We start from the raw sequence: 17874 nt of genomic DNA on the forward strand, positions 1-17874 counted from the left end.
GAGAATATATATAATATACACACATACAAACAATAGGCTAGAACCCACAGCGCTCATACATCCGCGGTGCCAGTGGTATTTGTGGCCACACCATTTAAATAAAAAAATCATACAAATTCAGCACTCACCTAATATTAACACTTCAAACCGTAAATATTAGTGTTAATATTAGGTGAGTGCTGAATTTGTATGATTTTTTAAATTTAAATAGTGTGGTCACAAATACCACTGGCACCGCGGATGTATGAGTGCTGTGGGTTCTAGCCTACTGTTTATATAAAATTTTTGTGGTGGCACTTTTTCTTGTACCCCTATTGTCCATATGTAAATTAAATGTTAAGAAATTCCCCAGGTGTTTATTAACTGATATGCTTGGGTGTGGTTCCGGTCTCTTTAAAAGAGTGAGACAGGGCCTAAACCCATGATAGAAGCATACTGTGTATTTAAAATCCAAATGATGCCTGAGAGCAATGCCCAGATTTTTGAAAGTCAGTGTAGGGACTGACCAAATGGGAATGGCCGTAAAGGGGCTGGTCATTTGGAACTATATATATATATATATATATATATATATATATATAGCAGCTGGTATCGGATCGGCACTCTCCTGGATAGGATTAAAGTGCTCAGGTGCCTTCTGGAGAAATTCATGCAAATAGGTAACTGTAGTACAAACAGCGGCACTCAGAGACTGACACAGCCAGATAAAGGTAAAGTGCTGGTGCTATTTATTCCATAAAACAGGCTAAGTATTCCAACGTTTCGGGGCACGCAAGCCCCTTTGTCAAGGTGAGCCAAATACAGAGTGAAGTGAAAACAATAAATGATTACCTTTATGGTGAAGGAGACCTGCGAGTGGGAAGGACAGCAGCGTCCGGGGGAGCATGGTGCTTCCATCCCGGATGATGTGACGTGTGTGCGCCGTGATCACGTGATCCTCCTGCGCGTCGTTGGATTCCCGCGTTGCCATGGCAGCCTGACGCACTGTAGTTGTCATGGATGCCTAGGGTTGACGTGGGTTTCCCGATAGCGGAGGTGGAGTGACCCGGCCTGAAAGGGGTGACAAATATGTGAACAATATAAGTGATGCACACATGTTACGAGGAGATGAATACAATTCCAATACTATAGCAAAACATTAAACGTGACTGTATATCGTGATCAAGAAATGGCATCAAATGTCACATAATTAGTAAATATCTCATAAAAAATGTGTAAGTGATGGCAACCCACTTCAGTGGCAGATGCATGAACGGACTAGGAATGAAAAAATAAAATAAAAGGAGGGCTTAGTTACACTAATAGTAATAGCCTAATAGGAAACAGACATACGCCATGCAACTGAATTGCTAGGGAGTTTCCAATAATATTGTACAGGGACATATATGAAAAGAAATGTCTCAGCCTTCGTTGATGTAGACATTAGCAATGGTCCATATAGTGGTAAGCCGCATTCATACCACGAATGTGGCTTAGAAAACACTCCATTGTATTCTGTCGTTAAGACCTTTCGGTCTTACGGTATCCAGTTTGAACATCCAAGTGGCCTCACGTCTAAGCAGAGTGCCGGCCCTGTCGCCACCTCTTAAGTTGTGGGGTATATGGTCGATAATTTGGAACTTTAGATCCTTCAAAGAGTGTTGTTTTTCGACGTAATGTCTGGCAACAGGTTGATCGGACTTCTTTGTTGTTAGTGCCGCCTTAAGTGCAGATCTATGCAGTGCAAAGCGTTCCCTGGCATCGCGTATGGTTCTGCCCACGTATTGATACTTGCATGGGCAAGTGATAAGATAGACAATATGTGTCGTTGTGCAGGTAAGCACATGTTTGATATTGTGTGTTGCACCTGTCGAAGTAGATGTGAACGTCGGGCCGGTGGTCATCAATTTACATGTCTCGCAGCCTAGGCATTTATAGCAGCCTGCTGGTTTTGTTAGGAAGTTAGAGACTGATGTTGAGTCAAAACCTGTGATGTCTGAATGAACCACCAAGTCTTTAATGCTTCTTCCTTTGGTATGACACATCATGGGCCTTTTGTTCCGTAACCCGGTCAGATTTTTATCTGTTGTGACAATTGGCCACAATGCATTAAGGGCTCGTGGGACCACTGGGCTGGAGGTGTTATATCGTGACACGAAAGGTATAATGGCCTGATCATTTTTGGTCTTGGATTTCAAGAGGTCATCTCTATCCATGGCTGTTATTTGTTGTTCGTATTCCTGTAGTGGTCCATTATTATACCCTCTATTTTTGAACCTTTCGGTTACGTTCTTTAAAGCCACCTCGAGTTTAGCAGGATCACTTGTAATTCTGGCTGCCCTGATGTATTGTGACTTGGGTAGCCCCCTTTTCAGGGCTGTAGGGTGATGGCTGTTGTAGCGCAAAAGGGTGTTTTTGTCGGTGGGCTTGTGGTATACCTCAGTATATATGGTACCGTCCCTGATGATGACATTCACATCCAGGTAGTTCAACATACTGGGGTCACATTGAAATGTGACTTTGATAGGGGACCGTCTATTGTTAATACACGTGATGAAGGTTTCAAATTTTTCTTTACCGCCAGTCCATAGTAGAAAGACGTCGTCTATATATCTGGAGTAGTATAAGATATGTTTTGTAAATTCGCCACTATTGAAGAACATTGCCTGTTGTTCCTTCAGCATGAACACATTGGCAAATGAAGGGGATACATTGCTTCCCATGGAGCAGCCATTTAATTGGCGGTAGAATTTCCCGTCAAATAAAAAATAGTTGCGGGTCAGTGTTAGTTCAAGTAATTGAAGGAATAAGTTATGGTCCAAATTTTTCATATTGGATTGGATCAAAAAAGAACTCATTGCAGCTAACCCCTGATCGTGCGGGATGCTCGTGTAGAGACTGCAAATGTCTACCGTGCAGATGATGGTCCCCATGGGTACCGTGCCAACGGTTTTGAGCTGATTCAGGAAACTGGTGGTATCCTAGATGTGATTAGGTTGTAAACAGATGAGTGGCTGAAGAATACTATCCATAAAAATGGAAATGGGTTGGTAAAGTGCATTGTGCGCAGAGATTATGGGCCTGCCCGGTGGATGATCCAGACTCTTATATATTTTGGGGACTATGAATAGTAATGGCACTACAGGAAACTCTTGTTTGAGAGCGTTGCATAATTTACTGGATATACAGTCACGTTTAATGTTTTGCTATAGTATTGGAATTGTATTCATCTCCTCGTAACATGTGTGCATCACTTATATTGTTCACATATTTGTCACCCCTTTCAGGCCGGGTCACTCCACCTCCGCGATCGGGAAACCCACGTCAACCCTAGGCATCCATGACAACTACAGTGCGTCAGGCTGCCGTGGCAACGCGGGAATAATATATATATATTATTTTTTATTTTTTTTAATTATCTTTCTTAAGTTTTTATCAATATTATTTTCGCCAATTATTTTTTGGCAATGAATGGGTTAATTAACACTTTCTGCCCAAAACACCAGAATGAATGTAAGAAAGATGGATGAGGGGGAAGGGGGGGGGGACAACTTTTAGGAGACAAATGGTCACATCCTCACCTCAGTAATGTCAGTGGGAATTTCCCACTGTTATGTGGGCCACTGTCTGATTCTGTGGAACTCCGTCAGCGGTCCGCCACAGAACACTTCAAGTTCTGTGTGTGGGTTGGCGGGCCGCGGGCGGGAAGACAGGACAGCGCAGGGCGGGAGGGTGTGAGGGAGCGCGGTGTGACATCACACTGCGGCCAGGAACACAGCACAGGGGGTGGCCAGGAGCACACACGCAGGGCTAGCAGGAGGGAGCGCGGTGTAACGTCAGCACATCACATCATGAGCCGGCCGGTGCTGGACGGGGCTGTATCCGTTATCCCCAGGAATTTTATTTTTACCCCATTTGGGGTAATTTACCCCTGTTCCCTGACCACTGAACTAAGGAGTACATTTACTAATGCTTCTAATACACAGAATGGGTGATGTTCCCCATAGCAACAAATCAGATGAGGTCTATCATTTTCTAAAAGATAACAGGAACTGTTGAGATGAGGTTGCTATGGTGACAAATGCTGGAAAAACTTTAATTTGATGATAAACACTTGCTGGATTTAATTTTTCCAATATGGTTCTACTACAGATGTGTCCTCACAGATTTTACACGTAATGCGTATGCACATGCGTTTCAGCCGCTATAAACTAATTGGTCGTTGGATTGTGCATACGCACTCTGCCATTCGTGGACAACAAATTGCTTGTAAGAGCTGCAAGGACTCTTTTTGGGGTCTGGGATGGTTTCGGGCCATTACACGAAAAGGGGTAAAAATTTCCCATACATGACACTGTTAAAAAAAAAAAAAAAACTGTGTCTGTGTATCTTGAGTTTTTAACATAGGTTGACAAGTTAAATTATAGCTCTTTCTCATAAGTTTTCATTAAATAATAGGAATTTAATACCTACCGGAAATTCCTTTTCTTGAAGTCCGTAGTGGATACTGGGGAACTGTATTTTAGTACCGTGGGATATAGATTGGGTCAACTGGAGCCTGGCACTTTAAAACCTTTAGTGTGTGTGTGTGTGTGCTGGCTCCTCCCCTCTATGTCCCTCTTACCAGACTCAGTCTAGGAAAACTGTGCCCAAGGAGACGGACATACCATGAGAGAAGAAACATATACAATAGCGGTGAGGCATCAAGCCAACACACAACCAAATGTACAGGAGCGCTAGCCAAACAGAGGATAGCGACAATCAGCATAACAAGAACAGCAAAGCTAATCCAACATAGTAAAGGGGCCGCAACTGCAGTCCAACCAACACTTACATCCAGTAATCAGGATACGAAGCACTGAGGAGAGCGCCCAGTATCCACTACGGACTACGAGAAAAGGAATTACCGGTAGGTATTAAATTCCTATTTTCTCTTATGTTCTAGTGGATACTGGGGAACTGTACTTTAGTACCGTGGGAAGTCCCAAAGCTCCCAAAACGGGTGGAAGAGTGCCGAGACCCTTGCAAGACCGCCTGAACAAACTGAAGGTCCTCCAAGGTGTTGAACCTACAGAACTTCCCAAACGTGTTCGAACCAGACCAAGTAGCAGCTCGGCACAACTGTAAAACCGAAACCCCCCGGGCAGCTGCCCAGGAAGAACCCACAAACCTTGTCGAGTGGGCCTGAATGGACATCGGCGATGGCAGAGCTGCTGAAATATAGGCCTGTTGAATAGTCAACCTGAGCCAACAAGCAATAGATTGCTTAGAAGCTGGCCAACCAAATTTTGGTGGCATCATAAAGGACAAACAGCGAGTCAGATTTCCAATGACGAGCCGTCCTTTTGACATAAATTCTCAGAGCCCTCACTACATCCAAGGACTCTGGGCCCACAGAAACTTCAGCCAACACCGGAACTACAAAAGGCTGATTCACGTGAAAGGCTGACACCACTTTAGGCAAAAACGGAGGCCAGGTCCTGAGCTCAGCCCTATCTTCATGAAAAATCAAGTACAGGCTCTTATAGGATAAGGCCCCCAATTCAGAAACCCGTCTTGCAGATGCCAATGCCAGCAACATGACAGTCTTCCAAGTGAGAAATTTCAATTCCACCTTATGTAAGGGTTCAAACCAGTCTGATTGAAGAAAGGACAAAACCAGATTTAGATCCCACGGAGCCGTGGGAGGGACGAAGGGTGGCTGAAGATGAAGAACTCCTTTCAGGAAAGTCTGCACCTTCGGCAACAATACAAGTTGTTTCTGGAAGAAAATGGAGTTAGCCAAAATCTGTACTTCGATGGGGCCCAACCGTAGGCCCATCTCCACACCTGCTTGCAGGAAAAGCAGAAAGCAACCAATCCTAAATTCCACAGGAGAAACTTTTCTTCCCTCACACCAAGCAACCTATTTCTTTCAGATACGGTGGTAGTGTTTCGATGTAACCACCTTCCGGGCCTGTACCATAGTGGAAATAACATTGGAAGGGAGACCCTTTCTGGCTAGAATCTTCATCTCAACTTCCAAGCCGTCAAACGTAGCCGCTGTAAGTCTAGAGAGACGAATGACCTTGTTGTAGAAGATCCTTTTGAAGCGGTAGAAGCCAGGGCTCCTTCAAAGATATGGTCAGGAGGTCTGTGTACCAGGCCCATCGAGGCCAATACGGGGGGATTCAGAAATGCCCGAATGCTTTACTTTTTGAGTCATTTTAGAACCTTTGGAATGAGCGGGATTGGATGGAACAGGTAAACAAGCTGGTAGGTCCATGGGGTCATCAGCATGTACACTGCCACAGCCTGCGGATCCCTCATTCTGGAACAGTAACGGTGTAGCTTCTTGTTGAGACGATAAGCCATCAGGTCTATCTGCGGACACCCCCACTGGTGAACCAATTGTTGAAACACCCGAGGATGAAGGCCCCATTCCCCTGGATGGAGGTCGTGCCTGCTGAGGAAGTCCGCCTCCCAGTTGTCCACTCATAGAATGAATATGGATGAGTTGGCCCTTGCGTTGGCCTCCGCCCAGAGGAGTATCTTTGACACTTCTCGCATTGCTGCTCTGCTTCTTGTTCCTACCTGTCGGTTTATGTACGCCACTGCCGTGGTGTTGTCCGACTGTACTTGGATGGCTTGATCCTAGAGAAGGTAGAAAGCCTGAAGAAGGGCATTGTATATCGCCCTGAGTTCCAGGACATTGATCGGTAGAGCAGATTCCAGACTCCACCACCGACCCTGGAACTGGGTCCCTTGAGTCACAGCCCTCCAACCCCGGAGGCTGACATCCGTTGCCAGTAGAATTTACGACTGGGTACAGAAACTCCGACCTTCCACCAGGTTAGAAACTTGTAGCCACTAGGATAGAAAAATCCGTGCTTTCAGAGACACGGTCACCGTCTGATGCATCTGCAGGTGAGACCCTGACCACTTGTCCAGCAAATCCAGCTGAAAAGGCCAGGCATGAAACCTGCCGTATGGGACTGCCTCGTATGCAGCCACCATCTGGCCCAGCAAGCATATGCAAAGATGTATTGAAACCTTTCGGGTGCTAAGCAGTGAGCGCACCTTAGCTTGGAGAGCTAAAGCCTTGTCCATAGGGAGAAACACCTTCTGAGACACCGCATCCAGTATCATCCCCAGGAACTGAAGATGCTGGGATGGCTCCAAGTGAGATTTTCAAAAATTTAGAATCCATCTATGATCCGTCAGCTGACGAGTCGTCAGGTTGATGCTTTGCAGCAGACGTTCCCTGGACACTACTTTTATCAGGAGATCGTCCAAGTAGGGGACAATGTTGACCCCCAGTTTGCGCAGTTGTAGCATCATCTCCGCCATGACCTTCGTGAAGACCCTTGGAGCTGTGGAGAGACCAAAGGGTAAGGCCTGAAACTGGAAGTGACTGTCCAAGATGGCGAACCTGAGGTAAGACTGGTGAGGAGTTCACATAGGGATGTGCAGGTAAGCATCCTTGATGTCTAGGGAAACTAGAAATTCTCCTTCCTCCAGACCGAACACCACAGCCCGCAGGAATTCCATCCTGAATTTGAATACCCGCAGATAAGAGTTCAAAGCTTTCAGATTTAATACGAGCCGTACCGAACCGTCCGGCTTTGGTACGACAAAAAGACTGGAGTAAAACCCCCTGTTGCATAACGGAGTAGGTACTGGAACCACTACTCCCGTCAGTAAAAGTTTTTGAATGGCTTCTTGCAAGGTAATTCTTGCTGCGGGTAAAGCTGGTAAGCTTGGCCTGAAAAATCTGTGAGGGAGTGTTTGAAATTCCAGCCGGTATCCCCGAGAAAAGAAGTCCTTCACCCAAGGATCCCGGCAGTACTTTGCCCACACCTAGGCGAAGTGCTGAAAGCGAGCACCTACAGGAAAGTCGCCCTGTTGTTGGGGCCATCCGTCACGCGGAAGGCTTTCTGGTAGAGGTTCTGGGGTTTTGGTGCAAGGAAACTGCAGCTGCAGGTTTTTGGGACTTACCATGAGATCGTCTAGGACAGGCATGTCCAAACTGCGGCCCTCCAGCTGTTGAGAAACTACACATCCCAGCATGCCCTGACACAGCTTTAGCATTCTCTGACAGCAAAACTGTGTCAGGGCATGCTGGGATTTGTAGTTTCACAACAGCTGGAGGGCCGCAGTTTGGACATGCCTGGTCTAGGAGCATTGGAGGCTCCCCGGCCTCTGCCGCTGAACCTTGCCACATGAAAGGACTGCAAGGAGGGACCTGAATAAGAGCGTCTAGCAGTTGGGGCGGCAGTCAGCAGATAGGTAGACTTACCCACCGTTGCCTGAGAAATCCATTTATTCAACTCGTCTCCAAACAAGGCATCACCTGTAAAGGGAAGATTTCTACCCCCTTTTTGGAATCAGCATCCGCTGACCATTGACGTAACCACAGACCCCTGCGGGCCGAAACCGCCATAGCAGTAGTACGCCCACTTATTTGACACAATTCCTTTAAAGCTTCACTCAAAGTTGCCAGCATCCTGTATATGTTGCAGCAGAGTAATGATCTCATCCTGGGGCAGGGAGTCAAATCCATTAATAACATTCTCCGACCACTTGACCACTGCCCTTGAAATACAACCACAAACTATTGTGGGACGTTGTGCGATGCCTGCTGCCGTATATATTGCTTTGGGAGTGGTCTCTATTTTACGGTCAGATGGGTCTTTCAGGGATATTGCCCCAGGTACTGGTAGTATCAATTTTCTTGACAGTCTAGACACAGACTGTTTCCTATACCTTCCTGTCTTCGGCCGGGAGGGGAAAGGAGGACAACAACCTCTAAGGGTTTTGATTTTTTTTTTCAGGGTTCACCCATGTCTCCCTGGCCAGGTAGTTTAATCCCTTTGACACAGGAAACGTGGCTGATGAGTTTGGTTTTACATTAAAGTACAATTCTTCATCTGGTTCTGCCTCCAGATCGGGTATGTTAAGAACCTCTCTCACAGCATAAATGAGGGCCTCCACCCCGGGGGACAGAGAGCTGTAGTCCTCCATATCATGTTTCATCCAAATCAGGCAAGTCAGAATCAGACTGTAGCACTTGTGGAAGTGAGCATTTATGTGAAACCAACAGAGGGGGCTGAGAAGCCTTTCTGTTATCTGCAGCTTTAGCCATACAATCAAGACTGTCTGAACACCCGTCTCTCCTTCCTAGCAGCAGCCAGTTCTGAATTAACATTATGAATCATGCTCTTAAATGTATCTAACCAGTCAGGTGCCTGTGAACTGCTTTCCCATGGGGATAATGAACACTGTTCACACATGAGGGACCCCCCTGAAGAAGGGGTAGAATTACAAGCAGTACACATAACTTTGTCAGCAGACATAATTTTACAGTGACAATGTAGTGAAACCAACTGCATACCTCCACACAGACCCTAGAGAGCCCCTGGAGTGACACAGAGATAATGGAGACCAGCACACAAACACAGCAGCGCAGCGTATCGCTGTGTATATGGACCACACTACCTATGTGAAGCGGTGCTACCGCTGATGTACTCCTCCCCTGCTATGACCCCTGGTACCAGTACAGAGTCTGAACAGCATGGGTCCGTAGAGGAGCAGTGTGCATGCAGCCTTGTGATCCGCAGCAGCAGGAAATGGCGCCTTTCCCGCCTCTGTTCCCGCTCTCCGGGAAGCTCCGCCCCCATAATGGCACGCGGACCCTATAAATTTATACTGGCTGGTGGCAATGTTAATATTATGAACATAACATTTTCTGACAGATGCTGAGCACCCCGTGGAGTTACATACTCATCTAAGCCAGTGTGGTCCGCAGCGAGCACCGCAGCGTGTGGACCGTGACCGCTGCGCGACATGCCGCCAAACAGCACCGCGGACCCGCTAACCGGGACCCCAGTGTTAAAACTCACTGCACTTGCGTTTCTTCGGCATCTGTTACAGGGTGGCGGCTTGCTGCTGGCGGATGCACACACAGTGTGGAGTGTGAAACAGCGCCTCAGGAGCTCAGTGTCCTGTCAGCAGGGATTATGAACCATTAACCCTCAGGAGGTTGGTTCGGTCCCCCCTCTAAGTCCCACGAAGCAGGTAGTCTGGTTGCCAACCAGTAAAACCTGAAAAATACAAACTAAAATAAAAAAATTAAGGAAAACTCTCTGGAGCTCCAGAGGAATATACCCGGCTCCTTGGGCACACGGAGTCTGGTAGGATGGGCATAGAGGGAGGAGCCAGCACACACATACACACACACTAAAGGTTTTAAAGTGCCAGGCTCCAGCTGACCCAATCTATACCCCACAGTACTAAAGTACAGTTCCCCAGTATAAACTAGGACGTAAGAGAAAATAACACTGGCTCTTAATTTGGAGTTGAGGGCAGTTGTCAAGTAGAAGTTTCCTTTACAAAGGATGGTGGACTTGGCTTGACCTATACAACTACATTTTGTGATATTGTGTTGGGTATAACCAGGGGTGTAGCCAGAACTTTATGGGCTCCATAGGAGAATTTAGAAAGTGCCCCCAGATCATATTATGTTATCTTACAGTGCCCCTAGTTCATACTATGCCACACTATAGTGCCTTCACTTCATATTATGTCACAATACAGTGCCCTCAGTCAGCGCTGTCATAAGGGGGTGTGGGCCGCATCCAGATGACACCACAATGTTGGTTACTTCTCAGTGACAGGAACAGGGTACTGCACTGTAAAAATACATGCAGCTCTCGGCTTCTGCCACAGTGCAGAAGCCGGCAATGCAACCACAGCAGTCTCCGGGGGAAGCACGCAACTCCTGGACCCTTGGAGTGATGAAAACGGGGGTCAGGAAATGAAGGCACATCCCCTCCCATGAGGCTACGCCTTCAGCATGCGGATCGAACCTAAAGTGGGTGTCTCCATGGTAAGTGACGTATCTGCCCCCAGTTCATATTAACATTATAATACCCTCCACTTCATATTGTGCCACATTACAGTGCCCCAGTACAAATTATGTAACATTATGCCTTTCAGTTTCATGATACAAACTTGCTCTTGCTAACTAGCTCCTAATTGATTTGACCCCCTAAAATCAATCAAAGGACTATGCAGGAAAAATAAGATTTTAAACTTACCGGTAAATCTTTTTCTCGTAGTCCGTAGAGGATGCTGGGGACTCCGTAAGGACCATGGGGATAGACGGGCTCCGCAGGAGACATGGGCACTTTAAGAAAGACTTTAGGTATGGGTGTGCACTGGCTCCTCCCTCTATGCCCCTCCTCCAGACCTCAGTTAGAGAAACTGTGCCCAGAGGAGACGGACAGTACGAGGAAAGGACTTTTGTTAAACCAAGGGCAAGATTCATACCAGCCACACCAATCACACCGTATAACTTGTGATATACTAACCAGTTAACAGTATGAAAACATTGCATCAGTCCAAGACCGATGAAAACTATAACATAACCCTAATGTAAGCAAACTATATACAAGTCTTGCAGAAGTAGTCCGCACTTGGGACGGGCGCCCAGCATCCTCTACGGACTACGAGAAATAGATTTACCGGTAGGTTTAAAATCTTATTTTCTCTTACGTCCTAGAGGATGCTGGGGACTCCGTAAGGACCATGGGGATTATACCAAAGCTCCCAAACGGGCAGGAGAGTGCGGATGACTCTGCAGCACCGATTGAGCAAACAGGAGGTCCTCCTCAGCCAGGGTATCAAACTTATAGAACTTTGCAAAGGTGTTTGAACCCGACCAAGTAGCAGCTCGGCATAGTTGTAGTGCCGAGACCCCTCGGGCAGCCGCCCAAGACGAGCCCACCTTCCTAGTGGAATGGGCGTTGACCGATCTTGGTAACGGCAATCCAGCCGTAGAATGCGCCTGCTGAATCGTGTTACAGATCCAGCGAGCAATAGTCTGCTTCGAAGCAGGGGCGCCAACCATATAGGACAAACTATGCTTCTGTTTTTCTGACTCTAGCCGATCCGGCTACGTAAATTTTCAAACCCCTGACTGCATCAAGGGACTCGGAATCCTCCAAGTCTCGCGTAGCCACAGGCACCACAATAGGTTGGTTCATATGAAAAGATGACACCATCTTAGGCAAGAATTGAGGACGGGTCCGCAATTCCGCTCTATCCATATGGAAAACCAGATAGGGGCTTTTATGAGACAAAGCCGCCAATTCCGACACTCGCCTAGCCGAAGCCAAGGCTAATAACATGACCACCTTCCAAGTGAGATATTTTAACTCCACCGTTTGAAGTGGTTCAAACCAGTGCGACTTAAGGAAACTCAACACCACGTTAAGGTCCCAAGGCGCCACCGGAGGTACAAAAGGAGGCTGAATATGCAGCACTCCCTTCACAAAAATCTGTACTTCTGGGAGAGAAGCCAATTCTTTTTTGAAAGAAAATGGATAAGGCCGAAATCTGAACCTTAATGGAGCCTAATTTTAGGCCCAAATTCACTCCAGTCTGTAGGAAGTGAAGGAAACGGCCCAGATGGAATTCCTCCGTAGGAGCATTCCTGGCCTCACACCAAGAAACATATTTTCGCCATATACGGTGATAATGTTTAGCTGTTACGTCCTTCCTAGCCTTTATCAGCGTAGGAATGACCTCATCCGGAATGCCTTTTTACGCTAAGATCCGGCGTTCAACCGCCATGCCGTCAAACGCAGCCGCGGTAAGTCTTGGAACAGACAGGGCCCCTGTTGCAACAGGTCCTGTCATAGAGGAAGAGGCCACGGAACTTCTGTAAGCATTTCCAGCAGATCCGGATACCAGGTCCTTCGTGGCCAATCTGGAACAATGAGAATTGTTCTCACTCCTCTTTTTCTTATTATTCTCAACACCTTGGGTTTGAGAGGAAGAGGAGGAAACACATAGACCGACTGGAACACCCACGGTGTCACTAGGGCGTCTACAGCTACCGCCTGAGGGTCTTTTGATCTGGCGCAATACCTCTGTAGCTTTTTGTTGAGGCGGGACGCCATCATGTCTATCTGGGGCAGTCCCCACTGACTTGCAATCTGTGCAAAGACTTCCTGATGAAGTCCCCACTCTCCTGGATGCAGGTCGTGTCTGCTGAGGAAGTCTGCTTCCCAGTTGTGCACTCCCGGAATGAACACTGCTGACAGTGTGCTTACATGATTTTCCGCCCAGTGAAGTATCATGGAGGCTTCCGCCATTGCCACTCCTTGTGCCGCCTTGGCGGTTTACATGAGCCACTGCGGTGATGTTGTCTGACTGGATCAGTACTGGTTGGTCGCGAAGTAAGGTCTCCGCTTGACGTAGGGCGTTGTATATGGCCCTTAGTTCCAGGATGTTGATGTGAAGACAAGTCTCTTGACTTGACCAAAGACCTTGGAAGTTTCTTCCCTGTGTGACTGCTCCCCAACCTCGGAGGCTCGCGTCCGTGGTCACCAGGATCCAGTCCTGAATGCCGAACCTGCGGCCTTCTAGAAGGTGAGCACTCTGCAGCCACCACAGGAGAGATACCCTGGCTCTGGGGGACAGGGTGATCAACAGATGAATTTGTAGATGTGACCCGGACCACTTGTCCAGTAGGTCCCATTGGAAAGTCCTCGCATGGAACCTGCCTAAGGGAATGGCTTAGTATGATGTCACCATCTTTCCCAGGACTCGAGTGCAGTGATGCACTGACATCTGTTTTGGCTTCAATAGGTTCCTGACCAGAGTCATGAGTTCCTGAGCTTTTTCTATCGGAAGATAAACCCTTTTCTGGTCCGTATCCAGAATCCTGCCCAAGAAGGTCAGACGAGTCGTAGGAACCAACTGCGACTTCGGGATATTGAGAATCCAGCCATGTTGCTGTAACACCTTCAGTGAAAGTGAGACGCTGTTCAGCAACTGCTCTCTTGATCTCGCTTTTATGAGGAGATCGTCCAAGTACGGGATAATTGTGACACCTTGCTTGCGCAGGAGCACCATCATTTCCGCCATTACCTTGGTGAAAATCCTCGGGGCCGTGGAAAGCCCAAACGGCAACGTCTGAAATTGGTAATGACAATCCTGTACCGCAAATCTCAGGTACGCCTGATGAGTTGGATAAATGGGAACATGAATGTACGCATCCTTTATGTCCAGAGATACCATAAAATCCCCCCCTTCCAGGCTGGCGATGACCGCTCTTAGCGATTCCATCTTGAACTTGAACCTTTTCAAGTATAGGTTCAGGGATTTTAAATTTAAAATGGGTCTGACCGAACCGTCCGGTTTCGGGACTACAAACAGGGTTGAGTAATATCCCCTCCCTTGTTGAAGCAGGGGAACCTTGACCACCACCTGATGAAGATACAATTTGTGAATCGCATTTAACACTATCTCCCTTCCCGGGGGAGAAGCTGGTAGGGCCGATTTGAAAAACCGGCGAGGAGGCACCTATTCGAATTCCAGCTTGTAACCCTGAGAAACAATTTCTATTGCCCAGGGATTCACCTGTGAGTGAACCCAGACGTGGCTGAAAACTCGAAAACGTGCCCCCAATGGGGCGGACTCCTTTAGCGGAGCCCCAGCGTCATGCGGTGGATTTTGTAGAAGCCGGGGAGGACTTCTGTTCCTGGGAACTAGCTGTGTTGTGCAGCTTTTTTTTTTTTTTCTCTCTGCCCTTACCTCTGACAAGAAAGGACGCACCTCGTACTTTCTTGTTTCTTTGTGATCGAAAGGACTGCATTTGATAATGTAGCGCTTTCTTAGGCTGTGAGGGAATATAAGGCAAAAAAATTGATTTACCAGCTGTAGCTGTGGAGACCAGGTCCGAGAGACCTTCCCCAAACAATTCCTCACCCTTGTAAGGTAAAACCTCCATATGCCTCTTTGAGTCGGCATCACCTGTCCATTGCCGGGTCCATAGGACTCGTCTGGCAGAAATCGACATAGCGTTGATTATATAAGAAAGCATCTTTTATATGCCCTAGGGTCAATAAAATGGTATCCTTATCTAGGGTCTCAATTTCAGCAGATAAGGTATCTGTCCATGCTGCTACAGCGCTACAAACCCAGGCCGACGCAATCGCCGGTCTAAGTAAGGTACCAGAATGTGTGTAAATGGACTTCAAGGTAACCTCCTGCTTGCGGTCAGCAGGATCCCTGAGGGTAGCCGTATCTTGGTATGGCAGCGCTACCTTTTTGGATAAGCGTGTCAATGCTTTGTCCACCCTAGGGGAGGATTCCCGCCGTCTCCTGTCCGTTGGCGGGAAAGGATACGCCATAAGAATCCTTTTGGGAATCTGCAGTTTTTTGTCTGGAGATTCCCAAGCTTTTTCACATAATTCGTTCAACTCATGTGAGGGGGGAAAGGTTACCTCAGGTTCTTCCCCTTGTACATGTGCACCCTCGTGTCAGGGACAGGGGGTTCCACTGTGATATGCAAAACATCTTTTATTGCAATAATCATATATCGAATACATTTAGCCAATTTTGGCTGTAACTTTGCATCATCGTAGTCGACACTGGAGTCAGATCCGTGTCGGTATCTGTGTCTACTATTTGGGATAGTGGGCGCTTTTGAGACCCCGAAGGTCCCTGTGACATAGGGACAGACATGGGTTGACTCCCTGGCTGCCTAATCTTTTGTGCAATAACTTTACATTAGCACTTAAAACATTCCACATATCCATCCAGTCAGGTGTCGGCGCTGTCGACGGAGATACCACATTCATTTGCTCCTCCTCCCTAGGAAAGCCTTCTACCTCAGACATGTCGACACACGCGTACCGACACACCACACAGTCAGGGAATCCTCTTATCTGAAGACAGTTCCCCCACAAGGTCCTTTGGAGAAGCAGAGAGACAGTATGCCAGCAAACACCCAGCGCTATATGACCCAGGAAAAAACACACAATATGTTTACCCAGATAGCGCTGTAATCTTTATTTTTGCGCCAAATTATGTGCCCCCCCTTCTTTAAAACCCTCTTTCACTGTGGATAAGCAGGGGAGAGTCCGGGGAGCTTCCTCTCAGCGCTGTGCTGTGGAGAAAATGACGCTGGTGAGTGCTGAGGAAGAAGCCCCGGCCCCTCAGCGGCGGGCTTCTGTCCCGCTAAAATATATAAAAAACTGGCGGGGGCTCTTTATATATACAGTGCTTAGCTGTATATATGTACTTTTGCCAGAAAAAAGAGGTTTTATTGCTGCCCAGGGCGCCCCCCCTGCGTCCTGCACCCTTACAGTGACTGCCGTTTGTGTGTGCTGTGTGGGAGCAATGGCGCACAGCTTTACTGCTGTGCGTTACCTCAGTGAAGATCTGAAGTCTTCTTTCTTCTCATACGCACCCGGCTTCTATCTTCCGGCTCTGTGAGGAGGACGGCGGCGCGGCTCCGGGACGAACTCCAGGGTGAGACCTGTGTTCCGACTCCCTCTGGAGCTAATGGTGTCCAGTAGCCTAAGAAGCAGAGCCTTGAAACTCACAGAAGTAGGTCTGCTTCTCTCCCCTCAGTCCCTCGATGCAGGGAGTCTGTTGCCAGCAGGCTTCCTGAAAATAAAAAACCTAACAAATATACTTTGACAGGAAACTCAGGAGAGCTCCCTGTAATGCACCCAGTCTCCTCTGGGCACAGTAGTAAACGGAGGTCTGGAGGAGGGGCATAGAGGGAGGAGCAAGTGCACACCCATACCTAAAGTCTTTCTTAAAGTGCCCATGTCTCCTGCGGAGCCCGTCTATCCCCATGGTCCTTACGGAGTCCCCTCATCCTCTAGGACGTAAGAGAAATAGGATTTTAATTACCTACCGGTAAATCCTTTTCTCGTAGCCCGTAGAGGATGCTGGGGTCCACATTAGTACCATAGGGTATAGACGGGTCCACTAGGAGTGTCACAACTGAGGGCCTGAGTTGACGGGAGGCAACCTCAGTTGTAGGGGCTGAGATGTAACGGAACCTGGGAGGTTGTATCAGACCCCTAGACATGTAAGTAACATGTAGAATAACTGCCCGAAGGCGTGACCACGACAACCAGGATAAAAGTCAATGATGTTTATTATGACAAACTCCGTAACACAGCAGAAAATAAGAAAACATAAAAGTCAGCAGGGCAATAATACAGTTCCTGGGTACTACAGGGTGGCAAGGGCCACAGGCACTGGTAGTGTGAGACAGTTCTAATAATCTTCTAGTTGGAAAGTCCTTACCAGGCCTGACTGTAGCAATGGAGAGAACCCAGGATCGTACCAGCTGGTGTTCCAGGAAAGGCTGGGCTGCTGAAGGTAAAACGGCTGCTGTGGATACTGGCTGGAACCAGACTGTTGTTGGTACGGAGTGGATACTGGCTGGAACCAGTTAAATAATAAACGAACTTGAGAGCGATGAAATAATAATACCGGTGGAGAGTGGTAAACTGCAGAAAGGACACCGGCCCTTTAAGGGAAGCTGTACACTGCTGGAAGCTGGGCTGGAAGCAGGTGATTGACTTGAGAGCGATGAAATAATAATACCGGTGGAGAGTGGTAAACTGCAGAAAGGACACCGGCCCTTTAAGAGAAGTTGTACACTGCTGGAAGCTCGGCTGGAAGCAGGTGATTGCTGTAGCTGGAAACAGGTGAGTCCAGAATGGATCGGAGAGTCAGGCTACACCGCAGATGGAATGCTGGTGCGGGTCTCTATAGCAGAAGTCTGGAGACAGGAGCTGGAACCTGGAAGACAACCACAGGAGAGAGACAAACTGGAACTAGGTTAGACAACCAAAGCACTGACGCCTTCCTTGTTCAGGCACAGCTTACTTATACCTGCAGCAAGGAAGGGGTTGGCTAGGCAATTATGCAAATCAACAATACAGACAGCAGATTGGTGGAAATGATCAGATGACAAAAACCAAGATGGCTGCGCCCATGCAGACACTTGGAGGGAAGTTTGGTTTGTAATCCATGTGAGAATTGAAACAGTAATGGCGACGCCGGCCACAGGAGACAGGAGACGCCAGACTGACAAGC

At 47.6% G+C, this 17874-nt stretch overlaps 1 protein-coding gene across 3 annotated transcripts in view; it reads right to left on the minus strand.

Moving 5' to 3' along the window:
- Nucleotides 1–17874, minus strand: part of FOCAD (focadhesin) — an 872056-nt gene that overhangs the window by 565855 nt on the left and 288327 nt on the right. The gene's annotated exons all lie outside the window — the stretch shown is intronic.

The sequence above is a fragment of the Pseudophryne corroboree genome, chromosome 1 (assembly GCF_028390025.1).
Source record: "Pseudophryne corroboree isolate aPseCor3 chromosome 1, aPseCor3.hap2, whole genome shotgun sequence".
Lineage (NCBI taxonomy): Eukaryota > Metazoa > Chordata > Amphibia > Anura > Myobatrachidae > Pseudophryne > Pseudophryne corroboree.